The 25,056-nt window shown below is 36.2% G+C and overlaps 1 protein-coding gene across 4 annotated transcripts in view; it reads right to left on the reverse strand.

Annotated features, from left to right (window-relative positions):
• Nucleotides 1-25,056, reverse strand: part of SIPA1L2 (signal induced proliferation associated 1 like 2) — a 126,942-nt gene that overhangs the window by 96,322 nt on the left and 5,564 nt on the right. For all 4 annotated transcript variants that reach the window (XM_050972324.1, XM_050972322.1, XM_050972323.1 and 1 more), the window contains exon 2: nucleotides 3,622-3,694. The gene's annotated coding sequence lies outside the window, so the exon portion shown is untranslated. The remainder of the gene's footprint in view (nucleotides 1-3,621; nucleotides 3,695-25,056) is intronic.

The raw sequence follows: 25,056 nt of genomic DNA on the forward strand, positions 1-25,056 counted from the left end.
ATGAGCCATTCCAAAACTGAAGCACACATACCTTGTAAGATAAAGCAGCTTGATATTTTATTTATACCTAAGTATATTTTAATTCTTCTTACTGAGGAAATAAAGGATAAAAATTTTGAGATTGAAAAGGAGACATCAAACACCATACAGAATTACTGAATATATTACATTGCCATTGACAAAAATGGTACCTGCCTATCAGCATTCCTAGCTAGTTATTTTTCACTTACTGATTAGAGCTAAAATTCCATCATCAGTCCCTCATCACACCTGGAGTATTGTGTTCTGTATTCCCCCAGTACAAGAATGACACAGAAGTATAGGGACAAATCCAGAGAAGTGCCACTAAAATGACTGAGGGATTGAAGCATCCTTCATGTGAGGAATGGCTGAGAGGGCTGGGGCTGCTCATCCTGAAGAAGAGAAAGCGCAGAGAGGATCTCCCCAATGCCTAATTGGGGGCATGAAAGGCAGCCAGACTCTCCTCACGGGTGTTCAATGCCAGGATAAAGGGAAATAAGACAGGAAACACATGAAACTCCCCCGAAACAAAGGAAAATGCCCTTTGACTGTGAAAGTCAGACAACAGAACAGGTTACCCAGACAGGTGGTGGAGTTTCCACACTTGAAGATATTTAAAATCCAGCTGGCCTTGACCTCTACACAGGGATAGTTGACTACATGATCTCAAGAGGTGCCTCTACATTTCAGCAATTCTGATTTTTCTAATATAGTTTAGCTTCTGAAAACAATTTTCTCTGCACCAAATGCACACCATGTTTTCTGTGAAAAGTTATATCATGCCACACTTATATTATCAGGTCAAATTTACTGCTATACATTTTTTGTTTGCATTAGTTTCTGAATATACGGTATGTTTATTCCCAAACTACATTGTTCTATCTATGCCCATACACAACTACACAACATGCACAAACTGTCAATACATGATGTTTTCATTAACTCACATACATACATAAGCCTTTAGATGCCAGTTCATTCCCAGATCACAAAAATACTTCCAAAATACCAAACTATAGGATTGGATTGGTTGCCTCCTGTACACATGTCCCTGTGAATTAACTATTAAAATTATTACAGAAATAGTGCATCAGTAGCTAGCAGAATTCAGTCTATCAGTAAGTGGAGGCAAAGAGGAATGGGTTGAGTTTTAAATTTATTTATTATTATAAAAGGAAACATGCTACTGCATGGAAAACTAAGCCTAAATGCTGCATTTAGGTTTACTGGTTCTATATCTATGTCACATATTTGGACACATCCTCCCAATGAAAACATCACCCACAAAGCTGATGATGACTTAGGCAAAATGTGATAAGTTTGTCACTTGAATCTGACATGTATATTCTACATGGATGTACACCCTTCGATTTTATTATCCGTTCCTCTGCCTTAAAAATACATCTACAGTGTAAAGTAGGAAGCTGTGCAGTTGCAACAGCTGAACAACCTCATATAAGTAATTCAGATCCCTTTTAAAATAATCGAAATTGTAAACACTTTTCAAACATTTAGTTTTGTGTAACCAATTTGAGAATGCCTCTTAAAGAGCAACTTCAAGCATGTTTTTCTTTTTAGTGTTTCCATTCTTTAATAAATGGTTAACTATTTAACTTGGGAAATAAAACCACTATCTGTTTTCTACAACTAAAATAATTTCCCATCTATCTTCTTATGCCTGTACTTATGATAAGAAAGAACAAATAAATTTTTATGGTCTATAAAATTACATATTTCAAAGTGCGGATTATCAAACCTGCTAATCAGTACCACTGCTACCATAATTGCAAACTACATCAAAAGAATTATTTTGGGATAAAGGTTTTGTCAGGATTACATGGAAAAAAGCCCAAAATAAAACAAACAAACAAACAAAAAAAAAACCCAAAAAAAAAACCAAAAAAAAAAAATGATGTGCATTTATTTCAGGGGTGAGCAAACCACAAGCCTCTTCTCCTAGCTTAAACAGCAATATTCCTTGTTTTAAATATTTTTCAAATTATGAAAGAAAAGCAATTTACCTTATTAGACATCATTCTTTTTGTAGCATTATTATATTATACTTACTACTACTCTAAACCACAAAGAGAGGGGAAAAATATACAGATTATATTTTTCAGCTTCTTCTAGATTTCTTTTAACATCTACTATGCATTGGTCAATCTTACAGCCAAAAGATAAAGCAAATGCAATACTAGAAGTAGTTAGCACACAATTCTAGACTAGAAATACTAGTGTTCTCTTTTACTACATTAGCATTACTCAAATGAAGATAATATTGACAACACATGATGGAAAATATGCAACAATATTGTCCTCTAAGTCTGACTATTTCCAAAGCCAAACACATTGTCTATATGAAAAGTAGTAGGTAAGATTTTCAGAGATATGTTCTACTCTGGCATTAATCAAGCAGAGCTTCATCAGGCTCAGTAACACAGGAGTCTTGTGATATTATTGTGTATTATGGAACTGACCATTTATTGAAAAAATGGAGTCTCAGATGAGAAGAGGGAAAAAAAACTATTAACCTGATGTGAGCAAAGGGAGCCACTTAAAATCTGATCAACAACAACACAGATATTGAGCATCCACCTAGTTTAACTGCTGCAGCACACAGAGGGCTGATGGGCTCAGGTGGCTGAACACAAAGTTCAATCTTTTCTCCTGCATCAAAGCATGTGGCAAACATGGCAAGGAAGATCAATTATTCAGACTCTCCTAAATCTATGATTCTTTGAATAGTTTGACATAAAGCAATTATCTTACTTCATACAAATCTCTGAATGCATAATGAATTTAAGATAAAATTTTTTAAAATTCTTGTATCCGAATTTTTTTCCTCCTTGAGACAATATGTAGCTGGAAATGAAAATTAAAAGTTTTACTGGTGTCAGAAATATGATAGAAACAGAAAACTACTACATTGAATGTCTTCACATGATAGATTGTGTTCAGCCAACATGAAGTATTTCTAAGCCTGAGCCATATCCTAGAACTAAAACCAATCCAGTTGAGAGCTAGATCAAGGAGTTTGTAGTGATAGGAATTTGGCTTCTCTGATGCATTACAGAACACAATAATCCTTCTGTATGGTAACAGCTGTAGAGTATTGATTGTACCCTACACTTCAATATTAATGAGAGTCAATCTGCCAAGTTACCAATTTCGAAAAATAAAAGCTGAACTTTCTCTAGAGACAGGTTTTGTTCAGACTGAAAGAGGGTGGGTTTATATTGGATATTAAGACGAAATCCTTTACTGTGAGGGTGGTGAAACACCGGAACAGGTCATCCTGAGAAGCTGTGAAAGACCAGGTTGAATGGAGCTAGTGGAAAGTGTCCTGCCTATGACAGGGAGGTTGGAATGAGATGATCTTATCGGTCCCTTCCAACCCAAAGCATTCTGTGATTCTTTATTCACTTGTACACCCAGCCACATAACCTATTACCTTAGGGTTTTTAGGGTGCTTTAGGTATCCCAAGGAAATGCCATCTGTGAGATGTCAAACATCAAGAAAGCAGCACAGCTGCCTTTTTATTTAAAAGTACTACAAACATAGTAAAAACATACTTGCCATCAGCTAGAAATTTGGCTTACCTTTGGCTAGAAGGGTTCACAAAGGATGCCAACTTCAGTCACTCTTTTTCTGATATCAACAAAATGGAGATACCTGCAAGTCAAATGAGAAAGATTTATTGGTTTTGGTTTTGGGTGAACATGTCCCCTTATGATATTAAGGGATAAGTTAAGAAAAAATCTTAAATAAACCCTAGCGTAAAATTAAAATCTGCTAATTTCTACATGCAAATAAAATATCAGGAGCAACTCACTGGCTTTAAGTTTCATATTTATATGTTGCAACAAAGAATTTAAAGGTGTTATCTGTGCAAGTTCCTGGCAATAACTGGAAAAAAAACCATTGCTAGGGCAAAGGGCCATAAGCCAGTAGGTGCTGAACCAACACACTGTTTCATTATGGCTCTGCTTCAAAGGTTATGATAAAGGGTCCACAGCTATTCCTAGAACTGTATTGTGAAAAGCAAGTAGCCTAATAATATTTTCAATTACGAGGATGAGGAAAAGTCATGAAGTTCCATAAAATGTTTTGAGAGAAAAGAGTAGTGAGTTGATCCAGAAGGTTTAGAAACATGCTCTGAGATTCTGAGGGACAGCTTACAGCCAAGAAATTATCTAACACTGCAAAATTTACATTTGATGATTTTATATTTGCTTCTGAACACAGGTAAATAAAAGCATATGTAAAATAAAAATATTTTAGTTAGGTCTGTCTGATTGACCTTAGAGAAAGAAATCACAAAACTATCAGCAAGGAGATGTGGCTATTTTATTTCAGAGCTAACAAAGTTTCAAAAGGAGTTAGTTTTACCATGATCTCAGACAGTAAATTCTGGCTTGAAAATACACAATGTTATATTCATACTGAAAGAAAGGAAAAAGAACACACACACAGCAGGAACAGATGTTATTTCCTGTACTAAATCACCACCATAGGGACAAAAATAATTCAAATAGGTATTTTACAGAATACTGAATACAATGGAAGAGAACACAAAGCCTCAAAATCCTACATCAGCTGCATATCTAGGTATTATAGACACCAGTGACATAAACAAACAGAAAGTCTATACACAGATGGAATGCAGGACAGTTTACTGTTATCCTCAGTCTAGGTCCAGTCAAAACGAGGCAACCACTTAAGTCCTTAAGTCTACTTTCACCAGTATGCTCACACTAGCAAAAAAAAAAAAAAAAAACCCAACTCCTGGTGTAGTTACAACCTAAAACTTGAGCAAACACCTTGGCCAGTGCAGTTCTCATAGGAAAGCCAAAAAAAGCCCTTAAGTCCATCAGTAGTAGGGTTGACCAGCATCATCAGGTAACTAATTTGTTTGCCAACAGAGGACATAATTAAAAACCCCCAAGACATTAAACAGAAATTTCTCATTCCGAACCTAAAAATTACATCTGATGAAGACAAATTTCTCAGATAAACCTCAGTCCAGTAAAAGCTGAAACTAAAGCCGTAGTAAATACTGAAAGTCAAAAGTAAAAACATGAGAAGAAAGTAACTACAAAAATGAAAAACAATTATTTTTTTTTAGAATGGCTATGGAATCTGGTCCATTTTCCAACAGAAACTGCTTCCAGTTTTCTTTAAATAAGGTTATGAGAATATTATAATTATTAGCATTGTCTTTCTCACTAAAAAAATGTAATCATATATTCAAATCACTAGAAAAGTAAGCTTCAAAACATCTGTCTCAAAGACAATTTTTAAATTGTCTGTTTATGGAAGGAGAAAGTGGAATCAATTGATCCTCAACTGAGAGTAAAGTAGGATTTAGAGGATTATGTTGCTCTTTTGAGAGGCAGCCAAATGGGAAAACACTAGGCCTTGTCCACATACCAATTTTTTTCTTTAATCCAAAGTTCTTATACAGAACACTGAATCACGAAAAGAAATCTAGAATTGAGAAGAAAAATGTTATATATTCAAAAAATAACTTATTATTTCACCAGTTTTCAAAAGTTTTATTTATAACATCTTGCCCCCACATTCATAAAGGTCTACAAATGGAGAAAACCTCAGTTTCAAGTAATGTAGGTTCCTTTAAACTCACATAGAGTAACAAATTACAAATCAGAAATAATGATGCCTATTTGCTTTCATGTACTTCAAAAGTTATGTGTAGTATTGGACCTCATAAAGCTGCTGTGCAGTAGGGGATTGTCACAGATCTGTTTGTCCTGGACATTTCATCTTTTATTCCTCTTGGAGTTATATCTGGGTTGCTTTATTCTCCAGGTTGCAATAATGGATTTAATTTGTTGGTTTCCTAATCTTTACCTGAATGTCCACTGGAATTGAAAACCAGTACCTTGTTTCTACAGGAATTGTCACCAAGGAAGTCAAGTTGGCCAAAGAGAAGGCAAAGAGTTCACATTGAAAGATATCAGAAATGCAGGCAGAAATAATTCCTGCATAGGAAAGTCAATCCTTGTTAGTAGCCCTGTTTGGCAAAAAGTCAGACATTCATAACTGTGGCCTGCCATATACTGCATCTAATTTTCAGCTACAAAAAATGTATTTCTCTGCATGAATATGTAGTATTATTTACATCTCAGTCTTCTAATATTTTCTATTCCTATTTTGTTGTTGTTGTTGTAGAAAAAGCAGAAAGAATAATATCAGTACAAGCTCTCTCATTTTCCCTGGGCAAGTTTTATATCTCTACCCAAAAGGTTTTGTCTATTTAGAAGAAATTGGTTCGAGAAGGAATGGGCAAAGAGGCAGGATCCTCCTCAGAAAGCCTAGTTCCAAGCAGCTTCTTACTGCTCCCAAACACTGTACAGATGCTCACTGCCGAGATAAGCTCCACAGCATGTTCAGTATGTCCAGAATATCAACCTGACACAGTCAATATACCCAGCAAGTCCAATGGACCCTAGACACGGGAGGTTGGAATGAGATTACAATGTAGCAGCTGCATTTTTGGTGGGCTGTCCAAGGGAAAAAATAAATTCCATGAAGGACCACAAAGGCTAGCTAGCATCTTGTCAAGTCACTTATTCTCGACTGTGGGATACACCAACATTGGTGTCTTCAGCACTCCAAACTTTCAAAAAGAAACTTAACACTTTCCTTTACACCTAGACCAAGTCTCACACATGACTGCAGTAGCCCTTTTGGTAATAAGAGGCTTTGTTTGTTAAAGCCCCTGCCTTGAACAAAGAATTAGAAAACTACAGAGGGAAAGCAAATAAGCAGACTGACAATTCTGGCCCAAAAGAACAGAAATCCAAATACAGGCAGCAAAGGATTCTTTTTCTTCTGCTGGGACAAAGACAGGGCACATTCTCCTTTCACCAAGACATGCCAGAAGATACACCACTCTCAGCTGCCTTTTACAAACACAGTTGCACATACTGCAGCCTTATTTGCCAACCTAGGCTGAAATACCCAGACATCAGGATTTCTGTGTGAGGAACTGGACCCATCACACAAGGAAAAAACCATCATTTCTTTAACAGTTAATACTGCTATTAAAGCTTTTTGTATTTAACTATCCCTTTTGAAAAAATGGAGTTCAGTATCTATTAAGCAAAGAAGATTTTTTACTTTCTTCTTTCCCATACTTGTAACTGCCTTTTCATGATATTCAAGTACTAAGAATCTTGAACTTAATATATGGAGCAAAAGAAATGACAAAAACTGCTACAATAAATTTCCATTTTCAAGTATGACTTAAGTACAAGAACTACAGATAATAGTGATACAATCAATGACAAGATTTTTCTCTACCTGCTCAATTTTATTGGCAAAGCTATTGTCAGTCCTATCAATTTATACACCCAAGGTTTCAAGAAAGCTATATTATTCCATAATACTTAGGCAGAGTTTAGAGTTAAATACCTCATCCACAATTCTTACTGGTGATAAAGACTCTTGCTGCTGCTACAGAAGGTAAATGAAAATCAAATAGCTATTCACACAAATTAATTTGAACACAGCCCAGGCAATCTTTTATAAGATTTACAGGTTCACACCATAATTTAGTGAATATATTTCATATGTGAAGCAGAACTTTGAAAATATATACACTCTACAAGTACATTGGAAACCATAACTTCCATTAAAAATCCAATTGTGACACTTCTCCAGCAAAGACAATCGTATTTCAAAGAAACAGATAAAAAACAGATGTGCAAAAGTACCTTGAACATCTATCTAAAAGTAGAGGTATCAAAACTGTTTGTTTATAACTAAAACATAAGCTCAGAGTGTAGTCTCTCTCTGATCTAGTTCTTACAGTGATCACAGGTTACACAAAGGATTTGGGATCAAACCACAGCACTCCATGTCCTACCTCTTGCTTTGATTTCAGCAACTAATAGGGGCATCTAGCACTTTAAAGGGGCAAGACTGAAGTGACTGCATTTATTTTGTCACGCATTTCCTCTCCAAGTACTAAACTCAATTTAACTACATGTAAATTTCCATATTCCCAACACAATAGACTGATCTCTGTAAAGGCTTTTCCTTCCTTTCATACAGAAAATATCCTGTAAAAAGCTTATTTCCCACTCTCTAAGTGACTCCTGTTGTTTACAGGAAGGAAAGGGAACAGAAATCTTGCCATAAAACAGTGAGAGCTAAAAAGTTCTGTTTCACTTCCTACTGTGCAGGTGTTTAATACAAGAAATCTATTTTAATTCTTCATTTCAGGGAGAAAACATGCTGCTTCTTTTTGAAATACAGACTGAGAAACAGAAAACAATAAAGTTAAGGAAGTAGCAGCACGCTTTACTGTGAAACAAAGCAAAGACGTACAATAACCATTGCCATAAAACTTGTGAAGTCCCTGGCTTTGGACACAGCAATTATTTTACACGGTGACTTGTAAACTGGGTTTTCCTTCTAAATCCATAAGCTCTTCCCTAATTTTTTGCTGTCTAGATAAATGTGTAGAGATCAATGTTCCAGATACCTTTGACAAATAAAAAAAAAACCCCAAACTCCAAAATAACACAAAAAACAACAATACCAAACTCCTCCCTTATCTGACAAGGTAGTTGATTTTAATACCAATGCAGCCCACAATGCCACAATGTCCATTTAACACCCAGAATGGAATTCCCTGGTAACAGATCCTTCTTGAACTCTATATTCTAAACTAAAGGGACAAGGACAATGAAAAATAACTTGGGTACGTTCAAGATGCATGGCATCTCTGCTTGTACACTTATTTTGCAGTTTCAGAAATACCAACATCCACCATAAGTAAGAATTACATTCATCTAAGAGCTGTAATTCTCTATTGCCCACTGGTGTGTGGAAAACTCAGATTCTAAAAGAAGTCAAGCACGTGAGGGCACTAATCATCTTACAGGCCACACATATCACCCAGTTGAAAAGGAAATTGAGAACTTTATTACATAATATCACAGCACACCTATCACAGATTCTGTCACAATACAAAATTATATAAAATATAAAAATATTATCACAAGGTTATATTTGCCTCTCTGAGGAAGGATACCTTATTTGATCCCGGCTGGCTGAACCTCACCTGCTATAGGTCAGATTACAGATATTTCCCTATCATTTACTGCTCCTATTTCTACATACCAGTCCCTGTACAGCAGGAAAGGAGGGATGCCTTCCCAGTGGATGCACTTCCAAACTGTTCTAGCTGAGCTGCACAGAGAATAACATTAATTTATCAGGGAGCACACTGCCCAAACAGCCATTTCCTATCTTAAAGCAACAGTAAACCAGCTGGAAGGACTGCAGGGGCCCAAGACAGACTGAGGGTCATCAGATAAATCACCACCGTTTCAATCAAAGCACTTCCAGTGAAACATGCAATTACTTGGAGTTTGTTAAAAGCAGCTTTCCATACTTTGTGATCAGTTACCTGGGAAAACAAATTACATCACTGCACTGTGTATACTTAAAGAAATATTTGCTAATTAAGCACAATTAATTACACAGCAGCACTAATTTGAAAAGCAGTCTCCATTCATCTTTTGTCTGCTTAAGTCTCAGACTGACTGCTGAGAAGAATTATTTATAGAACCTGCAATTTTGGATGATCCTTTCTCTGAGAAAGATAACAAAGAGCACTGGCTAAGAAACATGTAAGGTGAACAGCAAATGTGCACAACTGACACACTCTCTAATAAAAGCAGCAGCATAAATAGATCTATCCTCAGGCCATTGGAATTTTCTTACATACACTCAAATGCAACTATAGCTTCATCCTGAATATGACAAAAAATCAACTAACCCTGCTCTGACCTGAAGGAGCTCTACCACATTCAGAATATAACCCCAGGTAAAGAACACTCCTTATTAAGAAAACAGAAAAGGTAATATTGAGATACGTTTACCTTCTGAACTGCCTTTTTAACTGGGAGAGGATCTGTGCATTACATCAAAGTTATTTTGTCAGAAATGAACAGAACACTCCACAATGCCCATCATTTCCATAGATGTCTTTTTACTTGCAATAAATCTGCAATTAATACAGAATGCAAGTATCTTTAATAAAAGGTAATAAACATAGAGCTTGATCTTTATCATTTGTATTTTCAACATGACACTCCACACACTGCTATCCACATACATAGTGTGAACATCATTCCCACCTTTATTTTTCTCCTATGAAACAATGTTCAGCTCCAGGCATCCTTTTGTCCCTTTGCAATATCTCATTTTGACAGCACAGCAAAAGCATATAATAAGCAAGATCACAAAGAGAGCATGAAACAATATCCATTCTGGCACTACCAAATATCAGGTTTGGACCACTAATTATAGAAAATACAATAGATGAGAGAGATTAAATAGTATAGCTATTTTCAGGAATAGCTCAACATTTAGCCCTAACAGTCTTTTGTTCCTTGTTTGGTTGGGGTTTTTTTAGGTTTTTTGTTTTGTTTTAGGTTTTTTTTGTTTGATTTGTTTTATTTTAAACTTTGTATTATGCCAAACTTAATCACAGAAGAGATAAAGGGCTTAAATGTGAGTAGTCTGGTATACAGGGGCTCTTAACTTTTCCTGCAATTTCAGAGTACAGCAGTAAGACACGTGCAGGGCTTTTGATACCTCCAGAACACAAAAAAAAAAACCCAAATATCAGGAACATAAGTATGCTGAAAATATTAACAATAAAGAAGAATTATTAGCCTGGAACGGAACTAAAAAAGGTGGAAATTATTGACTTCATTCACAGAAAAGCAGATTAAAAAAAAAATCAGCTGGATGATGAGGTAGCACCTGACTATTTTAATTAAAGATACGTGGAACATGGCAACTGACTTACAGCAACAGCTTAAAAGCAAGAAAGATACAAAAATTACTCACAAGTCATAAAATGGTGTGAAAACCCCCACAACTATACCACAGTGTTGTGAATGCTATTCACGGAAATAGCATGAATACTTTTCCACATTGCTTCCATAGGTCTGCTTAATACTTTATATATCATTGACATTTGTCTGAGGTGGAAAAAATACTTTTATGTCATTTTTGAATAGAAAGCAAGATATTAAGTACTATGCAAAAAACAAAAACATTTTTTTATCAGCTCCATTTTCATCAAGCGTGAAAAGCAAGGGGATTTTCAAATATAATCAGTGGAGAGGAATTTTCTTATTATTTCTTTCTCTCAAAAACAAGAGTAGAGTTTTGTGTATGTCATTTGTAAATGCCTTAATGCTTGTAGGATATGCTTTTTGACAGTGTCACTTGCTTTTTCAAACACAAACATGAGCCACAGTCATTTTGAAATGAGGTAATAAAAGAGCTAAAGGGTGAACAAAAACCTAATCATCTTAAGTTTTGGAGTGGCTGAGAGGCACTTCTGGAAGTCATGCACTCCAATCTTCTGCTCAGAGCAGGACTCATCAGCACTGGAAATGGTGAGGTCTGGCTAGGTCTTGCTGAGTCTTGAAGATCTCCAGGGATGGAAAATCCAGCCACATCCCCAGGCAATCTGTTCTGGGCCTGTATTGGCCTCCTGGCAGTGTTCTTCTTCACGTCTGACCCGAACACACCATACCAGAGTTTGGGGCCAATCTGGTGACAGTGGAAAAAAATCTGTCTCTATCCTTTTGTGGAACTACTCTCAAGCAGCTATGGGATACCCTTAGGTCACTCAGTAGCTGCTGCTTTGTCAGAGTGGGCCAGCCTAGCTCTGCCAGCTTCTCCTGCCATCTCCTCTGCTCCAAGCAAGGGCCTTCTACCCTTCTTGGTGCTCTCCAAGTTTCTCAACATCCCTTGTGAAATGCAGGGACCAAAGTTAGATATTTAGCATAAATTAAGATCTTTAACATTTCATCCAGCTCTCCTACTGAAATATCCAGTAATGTAAAAAAAGTAGTTTGCAGAATTTGGAAATTAATTCTTCATTCAATTATAGCCTCATAGTGTATTCCTTACACACTGAACTCATGCATTTGATTGAAAATCCTATTCAAAATTCTGGAGTCCTCTTCCAGAGGACTTAACTCTGAAACAGCACTGAAAAGACTGACAATGCCCAGAACTGCATTTGAATGTCTCCCATTTCTCTCAGAATATCAGAGGCAAAAATAGCATAATTGGTCATCAAATTCATTCCAAGAATATGAGTCATATAGTTTACTACCACTGCTTTTTATAGTCAACACTCATTACATGGTGTTTATGGCCAGATTAAACACAAACAACACAAAATGAAGAGGAATATACTAGGTAAATACACAGCAGAAGAGAAAGAATTAACAGAGATCCTTTCAAGCTGTACCAAGACCAGAGCTGGTAAGTACACTATAACATGCTGTAACAAGAACATTACCCCTTTTAGGTTAAGAGGGGCTAATTTGGAACCAGCCCAAAACTTTCAGCATCCCAAATAACTTTCACCTGTATCCATAGATGAGCAGAATTCGGTGACAGAACAGAATTTGGTGACAGAACAGAATTTGGTGACAGATTTTTGGGTACATGTTTATTCTAATTCCACAGAAGTCAAAGAAAGTTTGCCGTAGACTAAAATCATTTCACCCATTAAGTGAACTGGAAAGAACATCTTTTTTAAGGTTTAACACCAGGTGTTTCAGGATATGGTAGCTGCCTCATATTAAAAAAAATTGAAGCTCAATAAAGTGTGAATTTTATGTAACAACTTTGATTTGAATAAACATTTTGGGGAAGTTGGAATGAGACCATCGATTTTTACATGCTCAAAAAAATTATAAATTAATTCTTCTTTGATAACTTTTGACTAAGGAAACATTTTCACTACATTTTGGATACCCATTGCAACTAGAGACCAATATACTTGCACTACAGCCCAGGTAGGGTATACTCAGTTTGCATGACCAAAAAAAGAAAAAAATTTTGTTCACCACCCTTTCACTCATCCAAAATTCTTGAACTGTTGCTAAATAAATAACTGATATAACCTGTTGGGGGGCAGGGGAAGCTGTTGGTTTTGGTTGGGTTTTTTTGTTTTGTTGTGTTTCTTTTCCTCTCCATCCCCATCTCCCAGACATTGGTGCAGAGAAGTCTCCTTGACAAAGCATTTCAAATGTGGGCAATTGCAATTACCACCTCTACGGCTGTTTCCCAGAACTTTTTTCTTTACTGAATGGTAAAATCAAAGCTAAGTTAAAACTTGAGCTTAGTCTCTGGTCAAGATTACCTCATTTTGATTCCTTTTCCATTTACGTTTGACAGATACTTTTTCTCTTCTAATAAAAAAAAAAAAAATAAAAACACCAGAGAATTTTGATTGTGCAAATTTTCCAGTTTAAATTTGTAAGGTCATTGTTCTTGCAGATGAGGCTTCAGTAACTTATTTCAAATACAGCACAGTTTGTACAGTTCTGAACAAAAAACACAGTTTGTATTTCAGACATGCCTAAATATGCCAGCCTGCCAATCAGACCAGAAGCCTCCCAAAGGCACTATTGCACAAGAAGAGAGATGAGGAGAGGCACGAATAATAGCATGCCTCCTCTAAAAAAACTGCTAAGAACCAGGTTTGTTTGCTGTACCAGAAATATGTGAAAGCAGTGTTTTGCAGAATTTTTTTTAGATTTTACTGCCTGGGAAAAAAAAAAAACCACACAACATATCTAAATTATTGAATAATTAGCAGGGAGAACATTTTCACTTCTCCATGTGGCACGTACAGTAGTTTTTTCTCCTTCAGTAAGATAGACCCTGGGTTTGTGTATTTAAAATGGCCATCTGCTTCTGAACTTAGACAAATGCACTTAACTGTGGAGTAGTTACAGATATTCAGTATTTGAGAAACAGGAATAATAGCCACCTATGACAGCAGTGAACAAAAAAGAGTTGGCCAGAAGACAACTCCCCTCCCCATTTTTCTACACACAATTGCATGGTTTAGATACCAGTACACATCAAAAACAGTGTTAAATAAGGCATTTACACTCTTAAACTTAAAATCCACCCATTAAGATTCAACAGATTTCAGCACAATTCACATATGACTTAATCTATGTCTAAATAAACCAACAGATAAGCAAGGTAAGCAGATTTTGGGCACATTTATTTAAGAAAATCAAAATAAAATATAAAACTAGGAGCCTGATTCAGATAATATCAATATATTAAAAAATATTTTCTGTAAAAGAAAATTAATTACCACATTTATACAAAGAGAACAACACATTCTCTCAACATGTGTTTTTTAAGCCACAAATTTTAATTTTTTTCCCCCAAAACATTAGTTACAGGCATTTTGCCACCTGGTAAAGGTTGAGCAGAGCTTTGGCACCAGGTCATGCCACATCTGCCTCAAAACCAAGTCTCCCTCATTCACCCAGCACATTGGTCTGCCATGCTGTTGTGGGCACAGGCTTTTGGTCCTGTTAAAAAGTTCAGTAAATCAGATGAATTTAACCTAACTTGAAACAAACTTTCAAGGCTGTTGAAATTCTAGAAACATGTCCTTTATCTCAGCCATTGAATCAAAAGTAAACAAAGACAAAGCTTTTTATTATGAAGCTTCAATTGCTCCTAGGAAGAAGACTGGAGTAAAATATTGATTTACAAATACTTCAAAACTGTGTTTGCCACCACACAGTTTTATCTCAATACAAATTATATATTTATATAACAATTTATACCCATTAGGGTTGTATGATTTATTTCATGCTGAAAACGGCAATAAAATGAAAGAGTAATAAAAATCTGCGGCCAAACAGTGTAACATTTCTACCAGGAATAGGCATTCCGCAATAAAAAAAATATATAATAATTTCTAAACCATAAACAACACAGACCAAGGATCAACTGTCTCCTTCTGCTGATTTATAAACCCAAGATCAACAACCAATATCTCACCAGTGCCGTGTTTCAGACCTGAGAGCTTTGCTTCTTTTGCCCACTTGGAACAGACAATGAAAGAGTCACTCACAGTTCTGCCTTATTTCTCTTTCTACATTTCAGATGTGTGCACAGGCACCCAAACATACACACCCGAGCCACCCACCCCTCTCACATGTGGCAACAATTTCCCTACTCCCCAGCCTAAGATCATTAATGTTGTTCTATTTCTTTCCATGCTCAAGACAACCGTTCAATTGCAGTATACACACTTTGCCTCTATCACAAATATCCCAAATATCAGCCAGCACATCTTCCCCCTTCCCACTCAGGGATAGTATGTCTAGTTTCAATCATGATTATCACCTGTAAGATTTTTAAGCAGGTCATGCTTTTGAGAAAAATCAGGGACACAACTGCTTTCTGCACAAAACCAGTCTTTTCAAGTTAACCTACATTTAAGAAGTATAGGCAAAAAGAAACAAAGAAACAAAAGGAACATAAAATACCATCTAATATACTTCAGATATGAAGAGAGCAGAATAATTTTGCTTGACAACTTTTTTATCCCCTGCCACATGAGAAAAATAGTATCTAGAGTTCATTATTGAAACAAACATACTTTGAAAACTGATGATGAACTTAGAAAACACAGAAAGGTCAGAATTCTAGACCTTGGCACTCTAATGGGACAAATGGTCAATAATCTTGCAGGCCTCAGACTCTGCTTTAGATAAAAATCAGACTAAGACAGTGAGAGTAAGTCCAGGCACAGGCTTTGTCCCCTTTGTACTGAAAGTGACAGCTGAAAAGAATCTGTATCAGCCAAGCAGGGCAGTGACAGTTCTGTACAAAGAGAGACTCACTTTGCAATTTTTTCATTTTTTTCTCATATATCCCTCTATCACAAAAGACAGTGTTAAGTTTCAGACACATTTTTTTGTTCTGTGAAGGCTGCAAGGTTCAGACATTCAGAGCAGTTACTCACTTGTGGATTACAAGACAAACAGACCATCATTTTGTTACAAACTGCTCACAATATAATAATGGAAAATCATTCTTGGAAAAAATATAGGGAAATGAGATACAAAGCAAGCTTGTGTTTAGTATAAATCCCAAATTCTCAAATATTCTACTCAAAATATCGATGATCATAAACAGAACTGCACTTCCATCTGTAATTATCACAGAGCAGTCAGGAAAGAACTGAATGCCATTCTTTTTATACAAGAAAAAAAAACCCAAACCCACCACCTAAATTTATCTAATCTAGTGCTTAATGCAAAACAATGAAGCTTGAAGTGATTTATTTTATTTCAGATAAACAATTACTTTAATCTAAAAAAAATTGAGAGCATTTTGAATAGATTATTATTAACATTTTCATATTTCCCATGTGTTTTCATTCACTTGGTCTTCTCACCCTCCCTCAAGAGCACCTTGAAAGCAAAAATATCCACTTTGCAGTCCATCAGTTTGTGAAGAGAAACTGTTGCTAATATATTAACTTCCCAGAAAACATTGCCATACACCTTATTGCCTCAAACATTAATGTTATCAACTCTTCTAATAAGATAATGGCACCTTTATTAACTTAGTTTCTCTATGTACTTGTAGAGTGGAAGTTCTACAAATCGTTCATCTTTGATATGACAAAGATAATATTAAAACATACCAGTGGCTATGGTAGTCACATAAAAGAGAAGAAAAAAGAAAAGTGAAGCTATTTCTGCCAAGGATATCAGAGTTATCATTAAATTTATGAACAACTTCCAGAGTATATATACTAACTGTGTGTTTCAGACAAGATGTTGAAATAAGAAAAAAACCCTGATTCTACATGAGAAAAGTCTTTCTGTCAAAGTATTCAAAATATTGATGACAGAAGCTCAAGAGGCTTTCATTGCCACCACACCCAAACATCACATAGTTGATTCATTTTATTACTTCATCTGCTTGATAAAAGGTGCTACTCCTATAGGTATTAAAGAAGGGGAAAAAATAAAAGGACAAGATTTGTATCCTGAAAAGTATTTAGGCATTTGAAGTCCATTAAACAAACAACCCCTCTCCAGCCTCCTCCACCACCACCACCTTTGTGAACCATATAGACTTTCTAGTCCTCGGAACCTCCTGCAGAGTTTTTATTTCCTCTAACTGTTGAGGTAGAAAATTGTTTAAAATCCAAGTTGTTTGAAAGGACAGAACACTCCTATGTCTAAAAACACCCTCCATCTACTCCTCTACGCCAAGCTCCATTATTTTAAAATGCACAGCTGGAAAGGGAATTTCACCAATTTGCCAGTGGTCAAGGAGCAACCTGTGGTGTTGGACTACTCAGGGGCTGAGAGCACATCCTCCTGGCAGCAATAAATGGGAAACCTGATGGGTAGGATGTAAATCTGAGCACACACTTCACAGCTAGAAGGTGCCAGCTGGCTTTCACCAGGAGGTGTGCTCTGCCTCCAGCCTCCAAAGAGATAAACCACACATTGGGCACAGCAAACCACCCAGGGTTTCAGTGAGTTGTGCAGCTGTACCACAGGCCTACGCTTTCTAAGCAAAGAAAAGTCATTTTTTGTTCCACAAGTGGGTACTGGCAAGTCAGTAGAGGGTTGTGGGAGACAGAATAGGGCACAAGTGAAGGGCATGAAAACTTTTACTGCAGAATGAAAGACTCCATGTGGGAGGAGAAAAGCATTTGAGTAGAAATTATGTCATTACAGCTTAAGGAAAAAAATGCATTCTAAACAGATTTTTTGGTTTTTAATTTATTGCCAAAAAGGTTGAAGGCCATAAACATTTTATTAGAAGCTCAGATTTTAGGTTTCAAAATATCTCATAACTGCAAGGTTTTATTGTGGTCAGCTTGACTATGAGAATTTTTATGTTGTTGCTATAAATCAGCCAGGCTACTGGCCATTAGTTGCAATTTTGTTGAAAGCTACTTTAAATGAACAAAAAATAAAAAGCCAGTACAGAAACAGAAAAATACAAAGCAAATATAGCAAGATGTGTTTTTATTTTGGTGCAAGTAACCAGAACACTGGTATGTGACCAAATCTGTGAGTCAAACTACTATAGCAAGCAAAAGCCATAAAAATTAAACATTGAAAAAGTCATCAACACAAGACAGTGCTCTGTGATCATTCCATTAAGAATTTATGTAACAGCCATACCACCTTCAGGAGAAAAGGGAGGATAGAAGAGGGGACAGCCCAAGGATTATGCACTTTTTCCACCTCAAGCTGAACGTGAAAAAAGCCTGAAAAGTACCTAAAGAGCAAAGTAAGTGCAGCTAATGTAATGCTTTTAAACCTGCAGATCAACAGTTCTCAATCACTGTCCTTAATAGTGTGGGGGGGTTGGTGGGTTCTGTTTATTTAGTTTAAGTAGCCTTCCCATTGAGTAACCATGTCTCAGATTACTCAACTCCATTTGAGTGAGCCTGACAAAATGAATACACAATATTTTTATAATTCTGTCCAAGTCATAATAAGTTATAGAAAATATTTACTTCCTGAATACTGAGAAATACATGTTTACTCCAAAAACTTTGTTTCATCTTGCAATTTGCTTTCTTCTCAAATATTCACCTTAAATTTTTGTAAAGCACATCAGCTTCAGCAGTGTTCTTTTTAGCTTCCGTTTCTCAATTACCCTGTCACACTGTATAGCATTCAGAACTAGAAACACAGTTTATGTTAAGGTCAAAATTTTATTTGACTTAGTTTCATGACAAATATATTTTAAATTCTCTAAATTAAGATTTCTCCATCATGCAAACAAAATATTTTTAAGTGGAAAGATCAGGAGTCCTGCTCTGAAAATAAAATGCCACTGAACAGACTTTTTAAACTCACTAATGAGTTATTTACTTCTGAAGTTTTTAGTTTCTGAAGACACAGATCTGTACCTATCATCAGTCTTAATGCAACAATTTTGGAGATTGATAAGTTTAATAGAATTAATGTTTCAATTCTTTTTTTTTCTTTTTTTTTTTTTTTTGCTGAAAGTATGGTTTAAAAAGGACATCTGACTGAGCTTTTTCATGTTCTTCCATTTTCAGCAAAATAAAATCTTCAGAAGACAAGTCCCAACTTTCCTTGCCAATTGACAAGCACTATCTATCATGGTTATTTCAACTTACAGGAATTTTACCCTAAAGGAAATTCTTTCCATTCCCTTTCCTGTTTGTTTTGATTATCTCAGCACGAATTTGCAACCTCTTTCATACTGAAGCTGAATGTTATACAAACACCTGAAATTTTAAACACTTAATAAAATGGATTCTAAAAACCAAAACAGGGATCTGAAGGTCTGGCTCATGCTTCGGTAAACACAGAAATACTTAAAAGCGTAACCACTGTGAAGCTGGATGAGAAAGAGCAGGAATCATCTCAAGCTTCTGGGGTTCTGCTGGCTCTTGCTTATAGCTAATGAAACTAAGAGGTTAAGGCTGAACATTAAAAGTGCAAACAGAAGATGTTTTCAGAACTGAACCATTTTAATTTGTATTTTAAAATACTCAAACAAATCACAGATTTTTTTTTTCCCCAGCCACATGGGCACCTCTAACATGAGTTACCACAAGTTTCACCATACCAAAATTAGTAGCCAAAGCAAAAGAACCAAATACAAATCTAAGTTTGACTTGCTGAGAGCCAATTTCAAATTCACATCCTGCTCCTTAACATTAAAACAATCTTTTGGAAGGGATCCAATGGAATTGCTCAATAGAAATTCACACATTCAAATTTTACTATTGCTAAACATGTTTTAATCAGTGACAAAGTCAGCAAAGTGTATCTGAAGCCAAACCTGAGAGGACATGCTATTGTCTTCAAGCATTTATTTTATTGTTAAGTTCTATAGTTGTAAAATATTTAATTAACAATAATTCATTTGGGAATTCTTGCCTACTGGTTCAAACAAAGAATATATCATATGAGCCTATAATGCAAGACCATAAGGAGTCTTGTAAAAAGATCTTCACAATATTGTAATAAAGAAATATTCTGTACAAATTCTGAAATACGACAAAGTAGAATCACAGTATGCTGGAATAGCAACAAAAATTCTCAATTATCAGAGCAACTGATAACCATAAAAAATGTTGTGATATTTCATAGATTAATTCATACTGGAAGCCACAACAGCACTGTATTCAGACTGACTTGCTTACGGCTTTGCCCAGTTTAGTCTTAAAAAAATATAGAAAGGATGTAGATTTGACAACCTGTGCTACCTATTCCAGCTCCTCAGTGTCCTTAGGTTGAATTTTATTTGCAGGAGCCAAATGAGAACCTCACCTGTTTTAGGCTGTGACCACTGTCTCTGTTCCTCCTGCCATGTACCCCTGTAAAGGGCCTGGGCACATGTTTTTGATAACCTCTTAGGTATCACCTTGTGAGGTAAGCATCCCCTGGGCTTTCTGATGCCCAGGCTGTGCAAAGCCATTTCTCTCAGCCTCTCCTTACATGCTCTAAGCCCCTCATTTTTCTGGCTTTCCACCAAATTAGATTCAATTTACTCAATGTATTTGGGGAACCAAAACTGGATGGGTCTATCCAAAGTGGAGGCCGAAAGAATACTGACTATTGGCAACCCGCTGGCTCTGCTTCTGCTTCTCCAGCCTGGCATGCTGCTGGCATTTGTCACTGGCAGCAAGGCCTGATGTGCTGGCTCCTGTGTCACAATGTGCAGGTCCCTTCCAGCAGAGCTGTCTCCCAGGAAGTCACTCCCCATCCCATCCTGTGGCAAGGGGTAGGAAGATGAATTCATCCTTGTTGAGTGTCATGGAGTCCATTCAACCAGCCTCTCTCAGCTGCAGAGCACTGTCCTCAAATGTGTCAATTACTCCCACAAAGTGATGTCACATGCAAATTTGATAAGAATACACTTCATCTCCTCCTCCAGATCAAGATACTAAACAAAACAGGTCCCAGTACAGTACTCCTCTTGTAACTTGTCTCCAGGTGGAATACAAACCATTAAGTGCTATGTTTTGAGCCTGACAATCATGCTTAAAGCCTGGATAAACTGAAGGTAAATGATGGCCCAACTGCCATGTGCAATATTAAATCTGATCTGATGGCATTTACAGTTTCACTAGAACACAGAAAGGTCCTACGACTACAAATAAGTATATAAAATATGCTCAGAAACTTCACACAAGTTACTTAAGGAAATAAAAACAAAACTGAACACAAAACAAAAACAACTCCAGTAGATTCCTTCCTAATAAGGAAGAAAACATAGGACTAAAGAAAAATATGTTTATGTATGAAACATACATGATGAATGGGTTTAAGTTCCAGAATCTGTAAATACAGTCCATGAAAAAAAAAAAAATTAATCTCATCACCCAACCAAGGAAACCTGAAGTCATTATCCACCTTATACATGAGTCATGAAATAGGAAAGACTTCACACTGTAACAAACAAAGCAATACAAATAATTTCTTAAAATTAAGTTTAAAGGTATTTATCAATGTAATGGATTCATATAATACCTACAGCTGCCACAGATACACTGACCCCTGCTTAGGGGATTTCTAGTTGAGTAAATGTCCACCCACAGAAAGCAACAGTTGCTGAGAATGGTTTATATTGTGGAGTTATTTTTTTCATTCTTATAACTGGTTGTTAAGTCACAGAGACAAATACCTAACAGATTTTAGATATTTCTTACTATTACTTTTCCCTGCAGTGATTACTGTAGCTGCCATAAAGAATACATACAACTGCACTGAGAGATGCAATTGAGACAGCTGACGTAGAAAAAAAAGAAAATCTCTAGCTTGCAACTTTAAACACCTCTGACCTACAGGCATACTGAACACTGGAAAATGAGGGGGTAGGAATATTGATACTGTTGGGCACAGCCTGTATAAGAAAGAGGAAATCATTACTATTAAGCATCTTCTTTCCTCAGGAGAAAGAACTATTTTTATATATATATGTAAATACTCTATTTTAACACTCAGCCCCACAAAGCAAGGGTAGATACTCAATTAGCAATTTTTACATACAAAGACACAGTTGTACACCCATTACCAGGCAGAGGTACACTCTGTACATTGATAGTTATAATGTAATCTTATATATGTCACAATACTTTTAAAAACAGAGCAATAAAATTCAAAGTAAAACCAAAACACTTTTCAAATGTAGTATCTATTTGCTGCAGATCAGTATAACAGAAAGAATGGTCACCAATTTTTATCTCCTAAGGAAACAAGGCTTACTCAGTCATACAGTGCAACACTTCCCTCCACCTCAAGATTTTTTGAGCCTGTTTGACTCAGCAGAATCTGATAGATAAAGTTTCAAGGGTAGTTATGCTCCTAAAAACTTCATTTCAAAGATAAAGCAATGACAGAGAAAAAGCACAAAGCATTCCAAGTGTGATAGAAGCAGACATTAGCAAAATTACCAAATGTGACAAGTGCACAGACCAATAGTGCTTGCCCTTCACTCAGAAATCTCCACCAGAGGCAATGATTTCCAGGGGTCCAGGTTAAGCAGCCTGGCTCAGAATGTCAGTAAAACCCTCTGCTCTATCAGTAGAAACTTCATCCTCTACAGAAAATACTGGAGCTCAATTTATATTTGAGGTTTTTCAGTGTAACACTCTGAGCAACCACCTGTACAGTTCTTGACCAGTTTAGATAATCTCATCTATTCTGATCCCTTCTTGTAACAAACTGCTCAAATTCTACATTTAAAAAAAGTGGAAATGAGCAAACCTGTTCACACACTGTTATGGATTACACCAATCACTGTATTTACTCCATCTCATCTCAATAACTCTAAAAAAACCCTTTTGAAATGGTTTCCTATGCAAACAAGATTGTGTGATTCAAAGACACAAAGTACAAAGATACTAAGAAAATTTTGGGGTGAGGGGATGGAAACAGCAGAGAATCTGAAAGGAGGAAGACACCAACCTCTGGAATACCTGTTCTCAAAAAAATGGTAGCCAGACAAGGGAGAAAACGTTTTGAACACTGACAGGTTTATCCCAATAGTTTCTAATTCTGCCAGGCAGCTTCCAGGACTGAATGCAGAAGCCTGTGTATCTCTGCCAAATTATTCTGTGAATGGACTGTTGTTTCAGCTGTCTGAAAAGGGAACTTGAAATAAAAGGCTACAGTTCTGATAAAAGGATTTTAAGTACCTGGACATCACTTAATTACTACTACACTTCAATCAAGATCAAAGAACTTGGATCAAGCTAAAAAATCCCTCTATAATAATAATATAAAGGAGGCTATGGAAGTGCTAAAATAAGTCTCGTGTTTTAGCATATTTTAGGAAATAAAAATTTTTAAATCCTCAGCTATTTAAAAGCTTTCTTCACGTGATCTTCCCTGCTGAACATCCCAAGAATCTAAAAGTTGTTTCAGTTGAAAATATTTGCACCTCTTACATAAAATGACCATACTCAGAGAATGACTTTGTAGTTATTTAGCTTACTGTATTTAACAGCACACATTCTCTTTCTGATTTACCATGTAACAAGAACAGAACAGTAGCTCTTCAAAATGCCAACACCTCAACAGTTACTGTGTGGCTTATCACTGAACACCAACTTATCTCTTGTTTTTGTCAAAAACATCACAAACTCAACCTAACAGAAACCCCAGCTGATTTCACTTGTTACCTCCAGTGTCAGACTGTAGCACACTGACATAACATAGCTTTAAACTAATTCCTACCTTGTCTCAACTCTTATCACAAGTTCCATACTGTCAAATTTCAAACATTTTTCTCTGAGCCTCAGAGGGAAGAGAACAGAAGATTAATGGCAATACTGTGGAGAAAATAGGACATGGGTTTGTAAATACAATGGGTTGTTTTACATTAGTCCAATGAAGAAAAATTATTCTCACACTGGGTTTGCATTCCTCATCAATTAGAATTTTTACACAAGAAACCCAGAGCATCCTGCTGAACCCAAATCACAGCTGGCAATCCTGCTGCCCAGTGAGGCAAGGCAGCCACTGCCTTTGAAAAACCTCCCTCCATTGCTTTAGGGAAAGACCAAGAGGAGCAAGAATAATAAGCTGTTGTCCTGACAACCTTACAAAATAAAACCAAGGCTTACTTTACTACAGCAGAACACTACAGGCAACCTGATCACTGTAAACTGCTCCAAATTCTTCAAGAGCAGCTGGCAGTGCAATAAGCAAGACCAGCACAGCAAAATACATATGCTTACTTATACACTGTTGATGATATGCACATGAAGCATGAGAATGCATGAACAGGAACAGCCACACTCTTCTGGTCTTTTTTCACCCCACACTTATTTTTCCACTTTGTGTCACACTAGTATTACAGTGGGGTTTCAAGCTATAATATATCAGGCATTTGTTTTCAGTGCTGAGAAGCCAGAAAAACACTAGAAGGAGAGGAGTGTTCTTTTTCTTGAATGTACTTTAGGTATCTAAAAGTAGGAAGTAATTAGTTTTGAACAGAAAGCCACAAATAAGAACAACCAGAGAAGAAGAACGATTAAATAACTCACAACTCTCAGGTGGAAAAAAAAATCAAAACAAACCTGGAAAAAACCTAACTGACTGAAATGTCCTATTTTTCACAAACATCTTCTTCACAAAATGTAGGAAATAGAACTGGTTTTTGCAATGACTATTTTGCTAACTATGGATTAATTTCAGTACTTCTTTTTACTCTTTTTACTCGCCCACATGACAGGGAAAAAAATAGCAAAAAATATTTTAACACTATGTGCACTTATAACACATACTTTAGAATGTTTCACTCTGCCCTTATCCACCTTAATTGCCATTTCATTGTCACATCCCTTCACAATTTATCAGGTTTGACTGAAGTGACTGTAAAAATCCAAAATGGAAAATAGAGTAGCTGAGAAACTCCTTTCCATCTTGTATATATGGAACAAACAAGTGTAAAACAGAAAAGACAACTCAAAACAAAACACCAAAAAAAATTCCAAATCACTAGAAAAAATCTATTGAGGTATTGAAACGTATTTTATTGCATTTAAATTAACCTACCACAGAATGTCTGATGTTCTCAGAGTACCTTTCCTAATAAAAACATTTTAAGTATGGTTATCTGTTGCTCCTGTAATTTGTAACATGGTTCCATCATTTCATCACAGTTTGTATCAG

Source organism: Serinus canaria, chromosome 3 (assembly GCF_022539315.1).
Source record: "Serinus canaria isolate serCan28SL12 chromosome 3, serCan2020, whole genome shotgun sequence".
Lineage (NCBI taxonomy): Eukaryota > Metazoa > Chordata > Aves > Passeriformes > Fringillidae > Serinus > Serinus canaria.